The sequence below is a fragment of the Ochotona princeps genome, chromosome 6 (genome assembly GCF_030435755.1).
Source record: "Ochotona princeps isolate mOchPri1 chromosome 6, mOchPri1.hap1, whole genome shotgun sequence".
In the NCBI taxonomy this organism is placed as follows: domain Eukaryota; kingdom Metazoa; phylum Chordata; class Mammalia; order Lagomorpha; family Ochotonidae; genus Ochotona; species Ochotona princeps.
The window spans coordinates 74,255,164-74,279,186 of NC_080837.1; positions in this window are offsets into that span (position 1 = coordinate 74,255,164).

The following is a 24,023-nucleotide window of genomic DNA, read 5'->3' on the forward strand; positions in this document are numbered from 1 at the left end:
GTTTGCCACTGGCTCACTCACCAGCTGACCTCCATGGGTCCTGGGGAGCCCAAGTTACTCAAAACACAAATGTAACAGTTTAATTGTGTTTGTTGAAACATGAAAAAATGGCTGGAGTTTGCTGAGCACTGATGAGTCTCTCAAACTCACTTAAGCATTGCCCAGATCCAGCAAACTAAATAGGATAATGACGAATGATCAAGTTTTCCACTCTGCAGTGTAGACAAAATTGTGCTGAATAAGAGTTGATGAGCTCTTGAGAGTTTTATTTTCTCTGGGTGAAACAGTATTCCAAATGGTAGCTTGCTTTTGTCGCGAAGAATGGATTCTGAGCAAGCCAGGGAGAAGAACAGTAGGGAAGAGCCTTTCAACCCTCTCTCCTGCTGCTACGAAGATGCTCTGTCGCAAAAGCGACAGTGAATGTCTGTGGAGCAAGTGCTTATTTGTTTATTCGCATATTAACATCATTTGTCTTTGCATGGCCTTGTAAAAATTAAACCATACCCTGAACCGCTGGGAAATCAACACACATGAAGGAAGGAGAAGATGTGTAGGCGATGGGAAAAAGAAGGTTGGGTATGGGGGCAAGTAAAACTGTATTCCTAAATCTGTATTGTAAATTTTGTTCATGTTCTAGAATAAAGAAAAATCAATGCCCATGCCAGAAGTAGAACCTAACCTATTTACATCAACACTCAAGTGCTCCTCCTCGTTCTCCTCCTCCTGTTGGCTTCTCTCACCCTTAGAAGCCTTCCACATTTTCTAGAAATTGCCCCTGTATGGCAAAGTGTGATTTTTCTTACTTATTTGTAAGACTTATATAAAGAGTATTCTACCACAGGAAATCTCTAAGCTTGCATTTTGACTCAGTATTATGGTACTACATAGTTTTCGGCGTTGAACACAACTCTAGCTCATTTTTTCCACTGTCGTGTAGTGCTTGATTATGTTGGTAGACTACCACTTGTCCATCCTACTGTTGATGACTATTCAGTTTCCAGATTTTGGCTTTTAATATTACATTGTTGAATTCTGTGAGAATTCTGTTTCTGTCCTGATCTGTGTGTGGATTCCATGGATATCTGGAAACGGAATCCTGAGTTGTAGGCTGTACAAATGGTCCACTTTAAGAGATAATAGCAATTGGCTTTAGTAATAATTGTGTTCTTTCCAGAAGAGCAAGTTTTGTTTTCTTAAGAGCAGGTAACAGCTGATCCTGATGAGAATGTCTAAGAACTGTGTGTGAGCTCAAAGGGGTGTGCTCAGTACATCACGGTGGTGTGCAATAAGGCAAGATACGGAGTGGGGAGTGTTTGCAAAGAGACCCAGTCACACACATGCTTTCTGAGCTGAAATGCATCTGCAAGCTGTTCACCTGTGGACCAAAGCCAGGATCTGGAGCTGGTGGGGGCCAATTTGGGGGGGGGGGGGTGGTTGGTAGTGCCTCTACCATAGAAAGTCTGAATTGCAACATGCATAGGGTCTGAAGAAGGACCCTAGGAGCTTGGTCACGGAAGCAGTTCCTCTTAGCATGTAGTTGAGCTTTCTGTGTTCAACTCTGTAAGATGTACATGTGCTGTCACCAAAACTTGTAAGACTTTCAATTCTGTTCCCCATCCCCTCGCGCCCCAGTCTTTCAGGGACAAAATAACCTGGGAATAATTTCATATCTTTGTGGAATTGTTAGAAAGTTTGTATTAAGAACATATATGCATGAACTTTTTTTTTTTTAGACTTTATTGGAAAGGCAGAGTTAGAGAGGAAAGACAAAGGTCTTTCATCTGCTGATTCATTCCCCAAATGGCCTCAATAGCTGGAGTTGAGCCAATCTGAAGGCAGGAGCCAGGAGCTTCTGCTAGGTCTCCCATACTGGTTCAGGGTCCAAAGGACCTAGGCCCTTCTTCGCTGTTTGCTCATGCCACAGCAGGGAACTGTATGGGGAGTGCAGTGGCTGGGCCACAAATTGATGCCCGTATGGAATGCAGGTGCTTGAAGGTAGAGAATTAGCTAGTTGAACATCACGCTGACCACCATGCATGAACTTATGTGAATCCATCGGGGCTTCATTTGTGGTGGGGAGGACCACAACTCCTGTCATAGAGGCTGCCTGTGAGGAACCCCAGTTCTGAGGGGCGTTCTCTTTTTGTACATTTCCATGGGTGCATGCTCAGTAGTCTGTATTTTCTGTCAAATGAAAAAATAAGGATTTTTATTTTTCCTGTTTTCTTCATCTACAGTAAGTATCTTGCAGTGTGCCATGGGAATTTGAAATAAAGTTGTTGCATAGCTGAGACCTGGAGCTGCTAGGTTGGAGAGGAAATGGCATGGCCAGCCCTTCCTAGGGAAACTTAAGGCTGTGACAGGCCACACATTAATTTAGAAAATTTAATACTAGGTAGGATCCTGCTTAGAAACAAAGATACAATGTGCCGACTGACTTTAATGATGTCATTTAAGTCTCTAATGGTTTCTTCAGAGAGATTCCCTGAGCCAGTCCAAGGAGTTCCCTTTGGCATTTGCTCCCCTTCCTCATGGATTCTTTCCTTGTCCATGCCTTCCCATCTTTGCCACCCCTTCTTGCTCCCCTCGTCCTTTGCTTTCACATCTGCTGACAGCTGGTGGAGAAGCTAGAGTAGACAGTGAGCTGAGAGAATCATCCTCTTGAACAGTGTTGTGCCCGTCCTTATTTACCTGTGTTGCATCATCTATGAGCACACTCATGAAGGAGGTAGCACTGGGAGCCTGGGATCTGCCATAAATGATGCTGCTGCTTCTGCCTGTATTTTGTTAGAATTTAGGGAAGAGGATGACCAGTATACCAACAAATAGTGCCAAGCCACACCCCCTTTCTTCATTCTAGTCACCCCGTTGTACAAACAGTACTTATAGCTAGACTCACGCAAAAATGTTACAGGGCAAGTATCCTATGGTGGTCGACTTACAGATGAGGAAACTAAAGCTTGCAAAAATGAAAGACAGTGCCCAAAGTCATGCATCTGAGTATAGAGGGAGCTACATTAACCTTGGCTGAAAACCTGGCTTGGCAAAGGACCCCGGAGTGCTTGCTGCTGTTGGAGAGAACAGTACTAACTGTTGGAGAAGTAGAGGCTGAGCTTCCATGTTGACTTTTGAACTAACCAAAGCTTGGGCATATGAACTACAGTCTTGGTCACTGGCAACTGAAGCCCGTCTGATTTCAAGCCTTGGACTGAAGTCAGACAACCTGCTTCCTGTGCTTCATAATTCAAATCAGGAACAGTTGGTTTCACTCCATAAATCCAGTCCATTAAATCATGAGTGTAGTTCTTCTGTCTCAACAATCAGAAGCTACATCTCTTTCATATTAAAATTTGAGGAAATAGAAGTGGTGTGTAAGCTAATACAACAACTGTGCAGCTACGGTAAATCCAGTGTGTAACTCAAGCACCAATGTGGCCCAAACTCGTTTGACTTTATCCATTGTTTCTGCCGTGTGCCAGTCCTAAAAGCAATGGAAGGTGGTAGTTACAGGCCATGCTGGAGAATGGGACCTGTGCAGAAGACGGGCAGAATGCTGCCAACTGACCGTGCGGCAGGTAGTGGCGAGACACTTCCAGGAAAATGGCTGAAGGCTCTCTCCAGAGTCCCACAAGCATGCTCAGGAAATCAAAAGAAGAGATCACCTTTCATCAGTACCTTGTGTCAGCTGAAGGAGGACCATCGTGTGTTGGGTAGGGAGGTGGGTACCCCAGCTACTGGTTCCTGTATCTCTACTAAATGTTATTGGTTAACCTTGTTGGTACTGACTTCACAAATGATTGAAGGTCTCATGGAATTTATTTTTTTTATTTTTATTTTTTTAAAAGATTTATTTATTTTATTACAAAGTCAAAGTCAGATATACAGAGAGGAGGAGAGATAGAGCGGAAGATCTTCTATCCAATGATTCACTCCCTAAGTGAGCTGCAACGGCCAGTGCGTGCCAATCCGGAGCCAGGAGTCAGGAACCTCTTCCAGGTCTCCCACACGGGTGCAGGGTCCCAATGCATTGGGCCGTCCTCGACTAATTTTCCCAGGCCACAAGCACGGAGCTGGATGGGAAGTGGAGCTGCCGGGATTAGAACCGGCGTCCATATGGGATCCCGGCACGTTCCAGGCGAGGACTTTAGCCGCTAGGCCACGCTGCCGGGCCCGAAATTTATTTTAAACAGTCAAGTGTAGAAGATGAAGCAGACATTCTTAGAACCAGGTTAGGATTATATGAAAAAGCAAGGATGCTAGAAGCTTTGCATTTTAATGACAACTTTAAAAAAATCCCCAACTTGCTATTTTCTTTCATTAGTTCCTTAAGACTTCTTGTACTTTACACTTTGTAAATCACATACTTTTGCCTCACAGAAGCAATATTCAATTTGCAAGCATTATCAGTTCTAACGGATCCTTTGTAAATTGGTTTTTGGGAACTAAAAATACATTTCCCATAGATGTTTTACTAGTATAAACAGCAGTTAGAATCTGAATGGACTCTAAGCACAGTAAACATTGTACAAATAACAGTAGATTATTATTTCTATAGGAAAATGATTTCCTCATTGTAATTCTCAACTGAGTTTATACCTCATCAGTCAACTCCTCTGGGCTCTTTGTTCTGATTAGAATTAAGGGAGCAATTCAAAGGGAAAAAATGTCATGTGTTTGTGTGGAATGAACTCAGTAAAGCAGTGGGAGAGGGGCCTGAAGGACCATAGTCCAGAGTTGTGAAGGAGGCTTTGAAGAATGTCTGCAATTTGAACTGGGCAAAGCCAAGGGCCGAGCATTTCGGGAAAGTGAGCGAAAATGTGGACAATGAATAGTCATGGATGGAAAGTTGGCCATGGGTCTTGAGAAACCTGGTGAAATTCAAGATTTGTGGTGGGGACATAAAAATTGTACTTGGGATGGCTCAGGCTTTGGACTACCTCAGATGAGGAATTTGGAATTTTAAGGAAGGGGTTCAATAGGTTTTTGCCACATTAGTTAACGAGTGTGGTGTATTTTGCTCCCTAGGTTTTTTCTGTTGGGCTTTTTCTATCTCATCTCTTGTTTCTTTCTCCCTGGCCCATCAAACCTCCTAGTCACTTCCTCTTTGCAGCTTTTTCTAAGACTTTATCCATCTTCTCAGGCAGTGACTCCTCATCAGAGTCAGCTGTTTTTCCAGAAACCTCACTAGTGAAGCTGCATTGCATCATGTCTGCAGTTTCTGAGCCTGCTACTTTCGCCTTTGTGGAAGTGGGCTCTGGGAAGGAGCACACATGGGCATCTTCAAGGTTTCTGAGCAAAACTGTTCACCACGGGCTCTGGCCGCTTCCCAGCATCTCAGAGCCGTGTGGCTTTGCCCATATGCACAGCAGATTTTAGTTGAGCAGGTGCTCAGCCTGGAAAGAGGAGGGCCCCCATTGTTTCGGTGCTGGCCATGGTCAGTGGAGCGTGTCAAGCAATCTGTGAAGCTCTTCTGCAGGCATGGCCATTCTCCTCTCTGCTCTGACCAGCCCCCTCCACCCTGCCCCCTTCCCTGGCTCCAGAGTTGAACACTTTCTCATTGCCTCCTAAAAAGTTCTAGCTCCACAAGCCATGGGTCCCATTAAGTAGCAGTTTTGCAAGTTGTTTCATGGGGTCGTATTGAAGATACATCTCTCAGTATTCAAATTAGTCTCCATAAAGGGTTGCTGGCCAGTGTGGGCCACTTGGGAGATCACTTCAGCTGCTCAATAGCAAAGGTGTTCTTACCACTTGAGAGGTCGAATTGAGTATATTTCACCTCTGCTGGACAGCTAGGGGGAAGGAGAAGTGGGTGCTGAAATTAGCATCTCTGTGTAAATATGCCGCTGACATACAAGGCAGCAATTTCTGCCCCTTCCAGGCTGCCGCCTCCCTGGGACATTTCCGTCCATTGACTTGTGTCTGCCCTTTCTAAATTGATTCATTCATCCCCCAAACCTTCTCTGAAGTTTGGGGATCTCAAATTTTCTCAGTTTAGAAATAGATTTCCCTAGATAAATTTATTTGGATGCAAAAAATTAATAAGAGGGGGCTTTGAAAAGTTCATGAAAAATGGATATCATGAAAGAACTATGCATGGCTTTCCTTTTTTTTTTTTTTAACCAAAAGAAGTATCTTTTTAATTCCGTTTTTCATGCACTTTTTGAAGTCTCCCCAAACTTGGTTTGGGAAGGGAGTCTTGAAAAGCAAGTTACTGTGGTCTGTCTGCCCCTTGCCTTTTGCTTTTCTCACAACAACCATATGGTAAAAAGCAAACCAGTAATGGTCCCTTTTTCTGGCTCGTTCTCCTCTGCCCCAGCAGGGTATAGATGGAAAGAAGGAATCGTGATTGAGAACACATGTGCTGCTCCAGGTAACCTGAGCTCCAGGTACCAAGGGAAGCAGGATTGGCCCTGAATCCCAACCTCTGTTTTCCTGACAACTGCCTTCCTTCCATACCTACCCCACCTCCACCCCACGCCCAGGAGAAAACGGGACCATCACAATCACTTTGAGAGAAAGCCTCCGGGGAATTTCAGCAGAGCTGTGCAGGGCTCTCTGCCTTGGGCCTCAGCAGCTGGGAAGAGAGAGTGGGAGTGTCTGGCAGCACAGCCCCACGCGCTTGTCTCCTGCCTTCACCTGGAGCTGCGTCCTTCCAGTCCTTCTCTCCATAGTTTTTAATTCTTTGATTCTTATTTATTTGAATGTGTCTGAGAGATTTTTCCCATCTTGCTAACCCAGTCCCCAAATGCTTCCAACAGGCAGGGCTGAGCCTGGTTGAAGTCAGGAGCCAGAAGCCCACAACTCCCAGGTCGGTGACAGGAATGCAAGGATTTGAATCACTTCCTGCCACCTCCCAGGGGATTCGTTAGCAGGCAGCTGGCATCGCAAGCCAGAGGTGGTGCGCCAGTCAGGCACCCTGACATGGGATGCGAATTTCTTAACTCCTATGCCAAATGCCTGCCCCCTCGTGCTGTTTGGAAAAACATCCAATCCATCTCTGGGGACCCAGCGGGCACATTCCAGATCCTGAGGGGGAGGGGGACCTGGCACATTTGTCATGGCATCCCAGTATCTGGTGGAGGTCTCATTTCATGTGTAGTGTCTGCAGAGTAACCCTCCGGTCGCGACCACTCGACCTTCGGCTTTACACAAAGCAAGTGTGATGATTTTCCCGTTTTGCTGCTCTCAAGGATTTCTCTGTAGTTCAGCAACAACCTTCGTGTCCTGCCCACTTCCCTCAAAGGCCAAATTGCAGTGGGGAGAGGTGGAATAGAATTACTTCCACATGGGATCGCAGCAGACTTGCAGCCTGTCTCGCGGGAGATGCGCATGCGCGAGCCTGGCTTCTCTTTCCACCTGCCTTTTCTCTGCAACCTTTCTCCCACTGCCGGTTGGAGCAGGTCCCAGGAACACCAGGTGTCCTATATAATTAGGTTGGTGGTGCTGAGCTTGTCGGAACCTGTTGGACTTTAGGTCTGGGTGCCACACGGACCTATTTTGACTGGTATGCTGAAACAGTATTAATTTCCTGTGCGAACAGTGCAATCACGGACCTCAGCAAGTTCTCGCGAGATCAGCACATGCGCAGTTCACTATTGTCCCCTGCAGTCCCAAAGCTATTGCCACAGTGCCCAAAATGGCACCTGATATACAACCATCGCAGTTCTTGATCTGCTGGCCATCAGATCTGAGGGCTACTCAGACCTGTCCTGGGTGGAACCTGTAGAATGCCACGTCGTTGCAGTTCACTGAGTCAGAAATGAGCTCACTCCCAGCTCAGCGCGTGCTCCGTCCATTCCCTTGCCCTTTCCTCCTTAAGCAAAATGGTGCCCAATTCAGCGCTAAGGAGCTGACTGGGCTGTGAAATCCACTCTTCTGACACTGCTCATCTGAGATCTGCTGCTCTGTCTCTGATCCTGGTCAAATCAAATGGACCAGCAGAACGGACAGTTCTTTGTTTGTGTTCACCACCCAAGCTCCCAGTGAAAGTCCCTTCCCACCTGCTTGCTGGTGGAGTTCAGATCGCCGTGCTGGAGTATCAGTCTCTGCAACACCACACAGTTGTGTCTGCTGCTTTCCTGTGTCGGTCAGTCTCCAGGTACCCCTCTGCTGTTGTTCTGTCCCTTCCTATTTCCTGAAATATGTCCTCTCTGGTTCATCCTGATTAAATGTTTTTCCGTCTGCATAAACGCGTCCTTACCCTATTCTGCCATCTTAATTCTCTCCACCTGCCTTTTCTGAGCAGCTTCTGACCCACCGTTGCCGGGCTGAGATTTGTCAAGTGTCCCTTACATAAGCCAGAGCAGTGTGCAGTCAGCACGAGCTGCGGCTGCTCCAGGCCCAGCCTCCAGCCAAGTATTTTGAACCAGCACCAGCTGTAAGAACATTTTAAAAAAAATCTATGGAATGGGGATAAAAATATCATATTTGTGGTAGTAGCCAAAAGTGTCAAACAAGTGGAATAATTTCATGGTTAAGCATGCATGCCCCGGGCCCAGCTGCCAGGACACAGATTCTGGTTGCATCATTTGCTAGTAGTTTAATCTTGAACAAGTGCCTTAGTTTCCACCACAGGAAAATTGTGTTTAGGATAACACCCACCCCAGAGGTGGTTGTGAGAAATACAACGAAAGCACATATGCAGGGCCCACAGGTAGTAAGCCTTGGGAAGTGTTTGTCTTGATTTCTCAGCACCCAGTCATTGGACAATACCTTCCCATTATCATTATGACTTGGCCAATGTGAACATTTATCTGTGAATTTTACCAGACTTCTCCTGCCCTAGCAAGCATCCCAACTCCTGTTGACTTTGGCACTTGCTGTCTGCTTAGTCTAGAGTGGACACGAGTATTGGAGCATTTTACAGCATCTCCCCATTTCCAAATCAGGCCAGATGGAGCTGCTTGTTTTACACTGAAGTGATGTGGAAGGAGTGCTAGGTCAGACCAAACCCTGCAGATGGCAACCCCATCCAGGTCTCCCCGGTGGGTGGCAGGCACTCAAGTCCTTGAGCCACCATCCACTGCTGCTCAGGGGCGTTAGCAGGGAGCTAGATGAGCTGGGACTCAAAATTAACTCTCTGATGGGATGCAGGTGTCCCAAGAGGTAGCTGAAATGTACTGTGCCATAACAACACCCTCAGTTTCTTTTCTTTTGCTTATGTGTGTGTCCTAGTAATATATTATATAAATTACGTCTTCAAAAGATGACCTAAGATAAATACACAGTAAGAAACCTCAGCGGAGAAATTAGGGCCCGGGGCCAAACTTTGCCTGTGGCCTCTTTGAATGGCCATGAACCAGCAATGGTTTGAATTTTTAAAGAGTTGTGGGCTGGGGAAGCTTAAAGTTGACATGAGAGAGACTTAGATGGCCCAGAAAACCTAAGCTATTTTCTCTCTTGCCATTAATAGAAAACATTTGGCCCCACACCCACTACCTAGCGGAGGGAACCGAATCTCACTAACATTGTGGAGGCTCCCAGACCACACACTTCCACTCTCCAGAACTAATCACCATCCTGAGTTTCATGCCATTCTTCCTTTACTGAAAATGTGTATTGTGTACCTATACCTAATAAGATGCTTTTTATTCCGTTTTTCTTGATCTCTACACAAATGGAATCATGCTCTGTAATTTTTCACATTACCTGCTTGTTCTATCTAGACTGTTCTTCCTCTGTATCAGGTTGTGTTGTCAGTGGATGTCTACAGTTGCAGTCTGCTAAACCTGCTGTAGCGTCTTCTGTGTGTGCATATACCAGCCACGTTTCTAGGACTCTTGAAGGAATTGGACTTGTTTCCTGAGACTTTTGTTCCTCCATCATGAGCATCCATTGTCGGCATTCTTCTCCCCCTTGCGTGGCGCGTGTGGGCGTGGTGTTCTACGGAAGTGGACTTGGTGGGGCACAAGTGCAATCCCCTTTATCAGGCACCACCAGAGTGCTGATCCTTACGTCCTTCTGTTCTGTGTGTGATGCTGCACAACAGACTGCCCCAGGGTGACTGATGTAGGACAGCCATGTGGGTTGAGACACTGGCAACAGCGTATGACTGGGCAATTTGTTTCCAATCCTCATGTTACAGACTGGGGCTGGAGGATTCACTCTGGCTTCCTCCTTGTCTGTATACTGTGTTTCTTGAGGGTCTCCCCCTCTCTCTCCCTCTCTCTTCCCCTCTCTCTCCCCCTCTCTCCCCCTCTCTCCCCCTCTCTCCCCCTCTCTCTTCCCCTCTCTCCCCCTCTCTCCCCCTCTCTCCCCCTCTCTCCCCCTCTCTCCCCCTCTCTCCCCCTCTCTCCCCCTCTCTCTCTCCCCAGCCTGTCCACATGGCTTGGGGTTTTCAAAGAATGGTGGCCTGACTTTCCTATATAATGGTATGGAGTTCTGAGAGTGTGGAAATAGAAGGTGACAGTGTTTTCTGAACCTTCTCATTATTGCCATGTTCTAATGGTCAGATAGGCCCAGGGTCCCAACCAAAGCAACAGGAGAGGACATAAGTCTGATGAGACATGGGGGCAAATATAAAGCAAAATGATTGATGATCATCGTCTTTGGTGTACAAATATTTTCTGCTGCAAGATATGAGATTGCTGTTGCTAATGCAAGAGGAATTACCACTTAAGATTGTAAACTTCAAAAATATTGTGGCTGGCTGTGTGGCTGTGGCTAGCAGAACTCTGGCTAGGTGGCCTGGGCACCAGTGATGCCAGGCACAGTCCTAGGACCACCCAGTGGTACGTTCTGTGGACTTGGGAGTGAGTTTGCAGGGAGTCTTGGGGAGGGCACAGGTGGGGATGAGCAGGGACCTGAGGGTTCATGTCAAATAAGGAATGACTTCTGAGGGACTTCCATGGCTGAGGCCACTGTACTTGCAAGGCTAGATCATGGAACCCACCTGTCGGGCAGGGTACAGGTCATGTGAGCTTGGGCCATGACACTAACCAGTATGTGAGTAAATTGGGTCTGAGGGTAGAATCTGGGGATGGGGGGCACTATATGGGCTCACCCATGTGGAATAGCAATCTCTGTTGGCACATGCAAGAGCTGGGGCTGGGAGCAGGCCTATTGGGAACTAAGGGGATGCTCCAGCTGGGTTGGGGTTCCCACTGGCAAGTGCAGGAGCCAGAATGGGGGGATTGTCAGGGCTGGACAGCATGGTTGTGGACTCGGTCTGGAAAGCACCAGACTGGGCTAAACTCCAGCACCCATTGGTACTCAAGAGAGCCAGGGTGGATGTAAAACACTGGGATAGGTCTTGGCTCCCACTGAGCCACATGAGAGCTGTGTCTGGCATGGATCAGGTGTGACTGGACTGTAATACCCAACAGTAAGAACTGGAAAGGGTGTTGGCCAGTTGGGCAAGGACACGTTCCTGCCATGACAAGAGATGGACAAAGTCAACCAGGGCCAGGGACCCACCTGTGTGCACAAGATCTGCCACTGGGAGGAGACATGATAGAGGAGCGTGGGAAACTCCTTTGTCAGGATACAATCACTGCAGGTGAGCAGAAGAACCAAGACAAGGAGCATCCCAGACCAGGCCAGGTTACAATACCAGCCAGCATCATGTGGGTAAGGTATGGGGGCAGGTCAGGCTGGCCCAGTGCATAATAGCCACTGGCATATCTGAGAACCAGGACAGGGATGCAGGAGGAGGCAGATTGGGTGGCAACTCCAGCCTGTGCTGGGGCCAGGACAGGGGTGCTGACTGGGCCAGGCTAGGCTGCAGCGCCCACCAGCAGGAGCTGGAACTTTTGGGTAGGCTGGATTGGGCCAGGCTAAAGCACCTGCCAGTGGATGCCAAGGTAAGATGAGCTATGCCAGTCTAGAGGTAGTGAGTGTTGCTTCCTAGGGACAGGGGTCTGGCACGGCCTGAATGATCTGGCCCAGCCAGTCCCTTTGAACTGCCTGTAAGACGGGTGTCAGGTCTGTAAACACTGGGGGCAGGGGGTCCAGCAAGACCCAGATCACATGGCCCAGGTCTTTGACCCTGCCTGCATGGTGGGTGCTGGTTCTATGAGCCCTGGGGGTTAGGGGTGTTTGGTGTGGCCCAGGTTGCCTGGCCTGGGTCCTTGAGCCTGCCTGCACAGTGGGTGCCAGTGGACCCTTCCCATCCCCAGGGTTCATGGACAGTGGCACCTAGGTCCTTTGGCCGGCCTCCAAGGTAGGTGCTGAATACATGACCCTTAAGGGCAGGGGGTTTGGCAGAGCCAAGGTTGTCTTGCCTGGGGACCTTTGGCTGGCCTACGAGGTGGATACTAGATCTGTGAACCCCAGGGGTGGGGTGGCGGGGAGCAGGCAGGGCCCGAGTTGCCTGGTCCAGGTCCTTGGGTACACCCACATGGTGGTTGTCAGGTCTGTGAGCTACAGGGGTGTGGGGTTTGCCAGGGCCTGGCTCCTTGGACTTACCTGCATGGTGGGTGTTGAGTCCATGAATCCTGGGGGTTGGGGTCCAGCGGGACCCAGGCCCCCTGGCCCAGGTCCTTCAGCCCGCCTCCAGGGTGGAAGGTCAGTGGGGCCCAGGTCGCCTGGCCCAGATCCTTCAGCCTGCCTCCAGGGTGGAAGGTCCAGTGGGGCCCAAGTCACCTGGCCTGGGTCACTGGACCCACCTACACAGTGGCTGTTGGGTCTGTGAGCCCCAAGGGTAGGGGTTCCTTCAGGACCTGAGTCATATGGCCCCGGGTCCTTGGGCCCGTCTATGCAGGGGATGCTGAGTCTGTGAGCCCCAGGGACAGGCATTCTGGCGGGGCCCAGGTCCGTGGGTCCTCCTGTGAGAACTGGTCCTCCTTAATGGAAAAGACCGAGCAGTGGAAGGCAGGCCCTGTTGCACATGGAGGATATGCCAGCCCACTGGGTCCTGCAGAGGACATCTAGTACCATAGCAGAGAATGGAGAACAGAACATACCAGACAACTACCTCAGCCAAATGATGACAGCAAATATCTTGGTGAATAAAGATGTTAAGTTCGACTATGTTAGCTAATAGACATTGGAAAGGTTTCCTGATCCATAGATCATGAGATCGACAGCATTTCAGAATTACTGCATCCACATGGACAGAACCCTCAGTGTGTGCCACATTGGGAGCCTGGGTTGATATTGGTTGGCAGTTCCCCATCCCTGGGTACTGGACTGGTTTGGAGGCTGGGCACAGCTTTCCCCCTTATTGCCCCCTTCCCTAGAAATGGGAAGAAGAAATAGAAAGTAAGAAAACAATGATCATACCCATTTTTCTCTAAGCCTGGGTCCTCCCCACCCTAATCAACTATGTAAACAAAATCTAAAATTTTTTAAAAAGCATAATTTTTTTGCCAATTTGGTGACAATGGAGAGATAAGAAACTAAATATATTTATATGTAACATATATATTTATTTATTCTTTTTTTCACCAAAAATCTCTTTATTACTAATAAAGTAGTTTAGCAAGGTTTCAGGGTGCAAGATTAATATATGTAGATATAATTTTATATACTTGTAATGAAATATTAAGAAATAAAAGTAAGAAAATTGAATTCACGATAACATAAAAGCAACAGGATACTAAGGAATATATTTAACAAAGAAAATACAAAGTTAATATTCTGAAAATTACATTTCATAATTTGCAATTTCAAACTTTGCCAAAGGTAATTAAGGAAGATCTAAACAAATGAAAAGCTAGCTCACATTCATGGAAAACATGATATTCAGAAGACAGAATTTTCCCCAAACTGATTAACAAATTCAGGCAATGCCTATCACAATTCCAGCTGGTTACTTGAAATTCTATTTGAAGGCAGGTTCACAAAAGGAAGGAAGGAGAGAGAGAGACGAGTTCTTTCATCCACTGGTTCCCTGCCTAACTGGCCACAACAGCCAAAGCTGAGTTGATTTGAAATCAGGAGCTTCCTCCAGGTCTCCAATGTGAATATAGGGTCCCGAGGATTTAAACCATCCTCTGCTGCCTTCCTAGGCCATAAGCAGGAAGCTGGATGGGAAGTGGAGCAGCTGGAGCCCCTATGGGATACTGTCACTGCAGGTGGATGGTAAGCCTGTTTTGCCACTGAGCTGCCCTTGGAAAATGTTTTTAAATACTCATAATGCCTGACACGTGATGAGTATTCAATAATACATGCTTCCAGTACCTCCACCACCACCCCATTTTAATCTTTGCAACAACCATGTGAAGCAGGTACTGTTACTCTGAGAGGTTAATGAACTTGTCAGTGTTCATATAGCTACTAAGTTCCAGAGTATAGACTTCCAAGCTCATACTTCTTACCTTCTCCATCTTATCTCAAATTCGGAGCTGGGAAGATGAATTGAGGCTGAGGTTGAACTATGAAGGAAATTAAAATATAATAAGGCAAAATACTAAATTCTATTCATCCAACTGGGGAGTACCATTTCTCCAAGCAATAACAAAAAAATTGATTCTAAAAGCAAACGAACAGAACAACAGCAATAAAAACTGTGTCCCCTCCTCTGCCCTGGAACTCGCTGCTTTTTGCTCCATAGAAAGGATGATTTCAGTCTTGCAAGAGGGCCCGAAGCTGACCTTGTAGTGCATTAGAGTGTGGTTGAAAAAAAGCAGAGGTTCGTTTTAAGTCAAGGCACCATTGCAGTTTTGTGGTTTGACCAGCCCCAGAGGAAGTATAAAAATATTGTTGCCACAGTAGATTTTGGATCACACTTTGTCAGAGCTGAATTCAGTCTCCAGCTGAATTGCTGTCCCCTTTGCTACTAAGAATGAAGTTGCAAGTCTCAGCATGTTAGTTGCCAGCCAGACACTTACAAGGAGAAAAATGGACTTTTCCTTAGTGGGAGGGAGCTAAAATCTTACACATCCCGGGCAGGCGGCTCATGGTGACACAGCTTTATGACCCAGCAGTTTCCTGTCCCGGGTCGTTTCCAGTCCTCAGGCAAAATACATCTGCCAGAGCACACTTCAGAAATCGGTCATGAGTTCAAGTTGAAACTGCTTCCCATGAGCAGAGAAGCTGCTTAGCGCCTGAAGTCCCTCAATCTCACAGCATTCGGAATCCTTGCTTGCATGTATGTGCACCTCTCTCCCCAAACGGACACCCCTTTCGCTGACTGGCTTGAGCTTTACCCTCCAGCTTCCCTTTGCCTCCTGCACACCCTTCAAGAATCATCAGCACACCTTCCTTGCTTTCATGAGCCGTGTCTTAAAACTAAGTCCAGAAAGAGAATGATAAGGAATGAGCCCATTTGGGTATAGAGGCTGGAAATGTCACATTTCATCTTCATCATTTCTGTTTCCTTCAAAACGGGAACTTCAGTGTTTCGGCTTTTTGCTTTGAAAGTAGCGAAGTGTGGTTTCAGTGTCATAAAATGTACCAAGCTTGAAGATCACCCCAAGGGAAAGTGATGTGGGATATTATATATATATATGGATGCTACACACACATACATGATCATTGACCCTTTGTTTCCTTACCTCTTTGATCCTCATGAAGTCTGGACTGGTGCCTTGCCAGGCAGGTTCCATTTTGTGCTGCCCTGTTTGTTGTTGGCTGCAAGTGGATTGAAGAAGTTATGATCATGAGGAAAATCTGCAGTTCTGGAACCCGTCCTCTCCCACATTAAAAAAAAAAAAACAATTTGAATGTGGTGAAATTACAAACCTTTCAGTGAATAAATCTCCTGCTGTGTGTTCTGTAGGATCTATTAATGTATCTGCCGCTCATGAAATAACAGGAAGAGAAGTGGGATGTGAAGATGGCACGCTACCCACTTGCTTACAGGGGATTCTACTCGGGCCTGGTGGTACTCTCAGGCCCAAGAGCCCTCCTGAACTGGGGAGTTTGGCAGCTGACTTTCTAGTTCCTAGAAATGGATTTTCCATTGTGGTGACCCCTAATGATAGCCATATGACATGAGGTAAGGAGGAGTCTGTGGATCTCTCTTGTAAGGTGTTGATGCCAGCTAAGCATAAAAGTGTAAAAGTGTGTCTCCTCTGGGCCTAGAGCGGTGTGGCCTAGTGGCTAAAGTCCTCGCCTTGAATGTGCCAAGATCCCATATGGACACCAGTTCTAATCCTGGCAGCCCCATTCCCATCCACCTCCCTGCTTATGGCCTGGGAAAGCAGACGAGGATGGCCCAAGGCCTTGGGACCCTGCACCCGTGTGGAACACCTGGAGGAGGTTCCTGGCTCCTGGCTCCGGATTGGCACACCACTGACCGTTGCGCTCACTGGGGGAGTGAATCATCGGATGGAAGATCTTCCTCTGTCTTTCCTCCTCTCTGTATATCTGACGTTGCAATACAAATAAATCTTTTCTAAAAAGTGCCTCCTCTTCAACTTCAAAGACAAAATGGCGGAGAGGAGGGAAGGAATAGCTTCCACACAGAGGGGTACAGCAGCCAGGGCTGGACCAAACCAAAGCCAGGAGCCAGAAACCCCACCCTGCCCTTAACATGAGTGGCGGGGCCCATCTGGGTTTTTCCCAGGCACAGGAGCAGGGCGCTGGATCGAAAGTGGAGCCACTTAAAGTCAAATTGGTGCTTCACTAAGGTACTGGAATTTCTGCCAGTGGCTCCACGCGCTGTACCACAACACCAGTCCCATCTCCGTCTTCAAATCAAAATCCGCAGTCTTTTGAAAATATGTTCCGTGTATGGAGAGCTTAAGGCTCAACCTTTCTAGAGTCTTAAAGAAAATTTTCCATCTATGCAATAGCCAAAGGGAAGTGAGAGGAACTGGCCTTAGACAAAATGACAGACATGCTTTTTAATGTCGCCTCGTCCTCTCGGCTGCTGACCCAACTCCAAGTCCGTTCTGCTCTAAACCTTCCACCCAGCTCTCTAGCTTGGTTTTGTTCAGAGTTTTTTACCCCAAGATTTACGTATTTTCATTGAAAAAGCTGATGTAGAATCCTGTCCCCTCTTATGCCTAATTTGAAGTGATCACACTGCCATGGCTAAACTTGACACTTTGAAGACCTGACCCTGAGGACACTGAGTTTCTCTCCTAAACACTGTGTTATCTGGAATAAATCAAGTTTTCTAAGCCTCTGGCAACTTATCTATGTTAAAGGTGGCTGTGTGTGAACTGAAAAGAGATAAGAGGCTGCTGAGGCTAATGTGGGATTTCAGTGCCACAAATCCTTCGCATTTGAATGTGGCACTTCATGCAGGAGATGTCAAGCCTGCTGAGGAACCAGAACGTATTTTTGAGGGTTGAGTCTGCAGGCGGCACTAGACAGGCCAAGAAAAAGGTGTGGCCAGGAGATGATGTTTGTTGCTTGTCTGTGTCTACCTCATTCTAATTCTTAGCTTAAAATCATGGATTCTTCGAGCTTTGAGGTTGTTTAGGCCCCAAAGGCCCAGGGAGGTGACTGGTCTTGCCCAACAAAGGCTGTGCAGCTGGCTCCTGGCAGTGCTGGAGTAAGAGTGCTTCTGTAGTCCTTCCCAGTAGTGTGCTTGGCGATTGAAGACCAATTGAAAACGTCCACGGTTAGCCTAAGGGAGGCTTACTGCTGTCTGTCTCCTTCCGAGTTCCTGTCCGGAGCTTTAAGATCCCTAATATTCTGGTGTGAATCCTGCAGGTAGAGTGACCCCGTAGGGGCCAACTCCAGGGAGTCCGCTGGCCCTAACACTCCGTGTCCAAGGGCAGTGAGGGCACCCCAAGAATGGGAGAGCAGCTCTCGAGGACCCCACATTCTCTGCCAGGAGTGTGAGGAACTCTGAAGGAGCTGAGCTGGTACCCAGGGCGGTATGCTGACTGCCACATCAGGAAGATTCCTGTCAAAGTCTCAAGCAATGCAGCAACACCTACACAAAACCAATAAATACTGCGTACTCTTGCTGTTTCTCAAATGTGTTTTTTCATTTTCTGTCCCTTTTAGAATAAAACAGCTACAGTAGTTTTGTTTAGTTGAAAGTCAGGGTAAGATCGTCTTCAGTTGGTTCACATCCCAAATGGCCACAGTGGCAGGTGCTGGGCCAGAGATCAACAGCAGAAGCTACTTCCACATCGCCCACATGGGTGCAGAGGCCTGTGCACACGGGCCATCTAGTGCTGCTTTTAGGCACATTAGTAGGGAGGTGGATGCAAGGTGGACCGGCCATGGCACAAACAGGTGCCCCTACGGAATGCTGATATCCTAGTTGGCAACTTTACTCACCATTCCACAGCCATGGCCGCAGGTACAGAGATTTTGGTTTTTTTGTTTTGTTACTTTTTTTTTTTTTTAAGATTTATTTGTTTTTGAAAGGCAGACTGCAGAGAGGAGAAAGATCTTTCATCCGTTGATTCTCTCTCCAGAGCTGGGTCAGGCTGAAGCCAGGAGCTTGCAGCTTCTGGATCTTCCATAGGGTGCAGGGGCCCAAGGATTTGGAGCATCTTCTTGCCGCTTTCCAAGGCCATCAGCTGGGATCTGGATCTGGGACTTGAACTCTGGAGTGCTGACACTGCAGGTGGAGGCTTAACTTACTATGCCACTGCATAGCCTCCCAAGTACAATGTTTTTAAAGCATGATTTCTGGGTATTTTTCTCCTTTTTCTTTCCCCTAAAGAAACCACCACTCTGAACTTGGCATTAATAATTTAGCATATTTTATTTTAAAATAATTATTAGCCATAGAAAAAGATCCAGCTCTTCCATTCACTGGTATACACCCCAAATGCTTTCAACATTTGGGACTGGATGGGGGGGACTCGATGTGAGTCTCCCACATAGGTGGCAGGGACCCACCTCCACTGCCTCCCCGGGTCTGCAGGAGCAGGAGCCTGGTCAAGAGCTGAAGGCTGGGATTGAACCCAGGCAGTGTGATGACAGTGTAGGCCACATGCCCATACTTGCATATTTTATACCTTGCTGGGTGTCTGTAACACATCCCTACTCTGGCATATTTTAAACCTTACACCATTAGACTGTAGGACTCTCATATCTTATGGAGTTCATAAATCTTTGCTGTAATTCACCTTGCAGGGACATGGCAGGCCTTACTTAGACATGGTTTTGGTTGCTCACTTGTGTCCGTATCATCACATTATATACTGAAAATCTTAAAAATTTTAATTTATTGGAAAGGCAAAGATGGAGAATGGGATCTTCCACCTGCTGGTTCACTTCTGGCTGCTTGCAAGAAACAGGGCTGACCCAATTCAAATCCAGAAGCCAGGAGCCAAGAACTCCTTCTGGGTCTCCCACGTGTGCAGCAGGGACCCAAGGACTTTGAACCTCATCTGTTGCCTCCCAGGGTGTACCCGAGCAAGGAGCTGGGGTAGAGGCAGATCCTGGATGTGAAGTCTAGCAGCGCCTTGACCCACATACCAAACCGCCGTCAGTTCCGTGTATGTTGGTTTCTTCTCAGTCATTCCCTGCGAGGATCCGGAACAGGGAGATGAGCAGAGCTTGCTGCTGGAACAGGAAAACGAAGGTCAGCCTAGAACGTGAGAGGGGATTACCAGGGCTCAGTCCGGGGCTGTTGGGAGGGTCGCCTTTGAAAGTGCTGTGGAAGAAGCTTGTTTGTGTATTGCTCCATTTCGTATTCCAAGCAGACCTCTAAGCGACTATAGGTTTGTATTTTTAAGGAATTTTTTTTTTAACCTAAACGATCCCTCCTCGTCCTCTTCCCCTTCGTACTGTGTTTTCTTCTCCCACTGTGACGAGGCCCAGTTGGAACTGAGTCATTGCCCAGAAATTTGGGCTGACTCATCCTCTATATGTACTTGCTACATACACTTGAAACTCAGTAAAAGGAATAAGAACGGCTGTAGGAAGTGAGGTTAGTTATTTCAGGGAGCAATGTCAGGAAAGATCCTTTCCAGTGCCTAGGCCTGCGCTCTCCCTTCCCCCGGGGCAGCGTGCCTTTCTGTCCCTCCTGTCCCTTCGTGCTCGCTCTCTGGCTCCATGGCTCCTGTGGAAGCTGAGCGTCTGGCCATGGTGCATGCGCACTGTCCGCCTAGCTATATTTAGCGAAGCTGGGATGGCCCAACCCAGCCTGCTCTGGGGAGAGCTATTTCCAGGAAGGAGAGGGTCAGCGGGGGGAATGGGAGAGGCTTCGGGGCTGGGGGTCGGGAAGAATAGAAAGGACAGTGCAGCTGCTTGGGGATGGTTGGTAAAAAAAAAAAAAAAAAAAAAAAAACAAACCCTCCCCGCAGCTGAATGTATTTGACCAATGTAAATGCTGATCATCTCCTCAGAAACCCTCCAGGGACCCGAGGCTGGGGATGTGTCCCTGGAACCTTAACCAGGCAAAAAAACTGGTGTTATGGTTGGGAGTGCAGCTGACCCAAAAGGAAAAGCTTGGAGAGCTGAGTCACTGAAGGGTCACGGAGAGGAAGATGGGGGAGTGAGGGAGCGCGGGAGGATTTCAGGGCCTCCTGGAAGCGTTTAAATAAATACTCCTGCCCCTACCCGGGGCTTATCAAATCCGCCTGGGCTTTTGAAGTTTGCTAATCTTGCCACCCTTCAGCTCCCTGTGTTCCAGTAGATAGAGCCTAGATCTGGTTTCAATGTCACATTGTCCCAGAGAGAAGGCAGATGAAGGCAGGGGCAGTGTCTGCAGGGGGGGACCCGGACCTGCTGAGAAAGTCAGAAGGGAGGTAACCGCCCCCTGACCTCTGACCCCTGCCACCTCTCTCCTTCCTCCCCTTCCATCCTCACTATTCTGGTGCTCCTGTGGCTCCTGACTGGAATGAGCTTATTATTTAAGCTGCTGCCACTAAGATATTCCTGGCTGCATTGAAGGACTACTATCAAAAGTCAAACAGTGCTCGACGCGATGAACTGGAGGTGTAGAAATGGCCATAGCTGTCATTTTTTTTTTACAATTTTTTTTATTACATTGTATCATGTGACACAGTTTTATAGGTACTGGGAAACCCCCTAACCCTTCCCCCATGGTGGATTCCTCCACCTTGTTGCATAACCACAGTTCAAGTTCAGTTGAGATTCCTTCATTGCAAGCATATACCAAGCATAGAGTCCAGTGCTTATTGTCCAGATAAGTTCAATGGCTTCTTGGGGAGACCTTCTCTGGTTTGAAGGTAGAGCCAGCAGAGTATCATCCTGCTCAATTAAAAGCCCCAACATAACATCAGCAACAATTTATAAGGTTATGGAATTAATTGACATAGTGTTGAGTAACCAATATGTTAAAAGAAAATGCAAGTTCTTAACCACATCCTGTGACTACTTCATTGACATTTCAATTTTAGTTTATATACAACCGGGTTCTATACATCTTAAAATAGCTATAGATTGCTGTTCAGCTGTCTTGTGTCTATTTTCATTATAATATTTAGCCTTTTATAGCATTGAAGCACAATTTTGCTGAACCTGGCTTTTTTTCGGGTAGTCTAGACTGGCTTATAACTCCAACAAGACTTATGTCAACAGTTTAGGTGCAGAACAGTTTTAGGAGGGGTATGCAGAGAAATCCTCAATACCCTAGTGAGGAGTAACTAATATTTCACGTCTTCCTCACACCTTCTGGGGTGATGGAAGATTTCTCCGCTCTCCTGCCCCATTACGGAATAACATAGGGTATTAAAATTATATTAGGTCATACAATTCTTTGATGTAGATCATAAGCAGTCTAACTCACATTGATTGTTGGTTCGATGGTTACTTCACAATATTTTATTGCATGTGAGATAGGCTGTTTGAGGTTGAGATAATATTTTACAGGTACTATTTTTCATACTGATATAATTTCATCTTAAATTAAGGCAAACATGTGGTATTTAACCTTTTGGGATTGGCTCATTTCCCTTAGCATTATGGTTTCCAGTTGGACCCATTTGGCCACAAAGAACTGCTCTTGGGACAACTGGTTGACAGCCTGCAGAAACAAAAAGGTAGACCCACATCTCTCACCATACGCTAAGATCAAATCTAAATGGATAGAAGACCTAAACCTACATCCAGAAACCTTCAAACATAACTGTCATTTTTAAGTGTCCCCTGCTGGCCCCTTGGAGGCTAGGGTCTGTAGGGCCAAGAAGTTGCCCCTTTTTGAACATTCTCTCTGGGGTCTCAGCCTTGTTAAGCCTTCAAGCCGCTACATCCTTCTGCAAGCCTGCTTTTTGTAAATTAAAATACTGGGGTTCAGAGTTCATAATGTCACAGAACTAGTACAGGGAAGAATCAAGATTTGAATTCAGGTCTGAAAGGAACAGGAGTATATGTTCTTTCTTGTTGCCCTGCTGCGTTGGGGGCTGGGCATCTGGGTGTGCGGTACACAGCATATGACATGTTTTATTTTGGTAATGTGAGGATGCAACCGATGGCGTGATTGCTTATGAAACAAAATTAAGAGGAATCTGTGTGTGTGCCAGGAATTTCTCATAGTTTTCCTAGTCAAGCTGACCCCTTCAGTCATGTGTCCAGCCTCTGAAATTTGTAATACCAAAAAATTTCTCTTGGAATAAGTGTTGTGGAAAGAGAAGTTAGTCTCTCCAATCCCCAAGTTCTCTTTTTTCCTGACATATTCACTTTCCATTCCTCATTGGACATTATTACTCCCTGGGGCAAGTAGGCGTGGTGGTTTGTTTTTTTTTTTTTTTGATCAATGACTTCTGAAATTGGAAGCTAATGGCTACAGGAAGTGCTTCTGCGAATGTCAACTACAGATAATGCCAACATTTTTCTTAATTCCTTCATCTACGGGTACAACAAATGTTCATGGAAAAGGGAGTTAAAATACGAGTTTAGTGCAGAAAAATTCTGAAAGCCAGCCTAGCTTTCTTTTTTTCACAACTGCCCTTGAAAATTTGAACATCACCATTCCACATCAAACCAATGCTGGTTTTTGATTCTGTGGCTATTGTGGGCTTTAGCTGAGCAAGTTTTAAGAAATTACTGGCTGTTCAAGGCAAGAGTAATAAAGGCATCTGGACTGGAGGTTGAAAAATCTATTTCTTATGATTTTCTAGACCCAATATTTCCTTCTCAGATGTTTTATTTTCTGCATTATCTTTGTGTTTGCTGTAGAATTTTATTATTAATAGGCTTTTTTTTCCTCATAAGAACAATAGCATCTACCTGCTGCTTAAATGGACTGTTTTCAATGGACAACTTTTGTAGTGATGACCAAACGTATTTTATTTTCTTTGAAAGAGAAAACGATTGATTGATGCTGGTTTTCAGTCTACTAGTTTCATCCACAGATGCCCACTACAGGCAGGCTAAAGCCGAGAGACCAGAGCTCAGTGAGGTTACCCATGGGACAAAAGGGACCTCGGGGCTTGACGTGTTGTTGCTGCCCACTGCTGCAGTGACAGAAAGCAGAAGTTGGGAACAGACTGTCGAACTGAAAGCTAGATGCTCAGATATGGGACATGGGGCATCCTAGCCACGACCTTAACTGCTGTGCCAAATACCAGTCCCTACACAAGTATTTTAAGAATTGATGACCCGTGTATGTTGTAACTAGATACCTTGGCGTTTCTGACCTATGTAATATAAAAGTGATGATAATCATTGTATACTTTGCCTTTATAGTATTTGTTACGCGTTAGGTTGTTTCTGAAGCACTTTGGAATACTCATTTTAATTCTCACAACCACCCACGCGTGGGAGGACAGTTTATTTATTTTTTTGTCCATTATACAGATGACATTCACTATGTTAAAACACCACCTTTAGTTTCACAACCACTGTAATTTCTCTCATCATTCCCAAAGCTTTTCTAAACATACTGAAGCCATCTCCAAGGCAGCCATTTGTTGTGCAAACTCCCATTGATTTTCCAATCACTCCAAGGCAGAGTTGATAATGACTTTGGCCTACCAACTGGTTCCACTGCTCTCCCTCTGAGATGTTCCCCGCCAGAAGTTCCTTGGAAAATCTCAGGCTTCAGTTAGAAACCTGGGCACTCTTCTTGCTGCTCCAATTGCCTTTGCATCTAAATCTCTCTAATGGTAGGCTCCTAATGAGCTCATCTTTGCAATTGAAATCCAGGTTTTGTTATGCTGTTATATTGTTGTTTCGGCCCTAAAGGAGGTCATTTAACACATGAAAACACCTCCTACCCCCCTGAGGGCTGCAAGCTGTGGCCTATTGCATCTAGT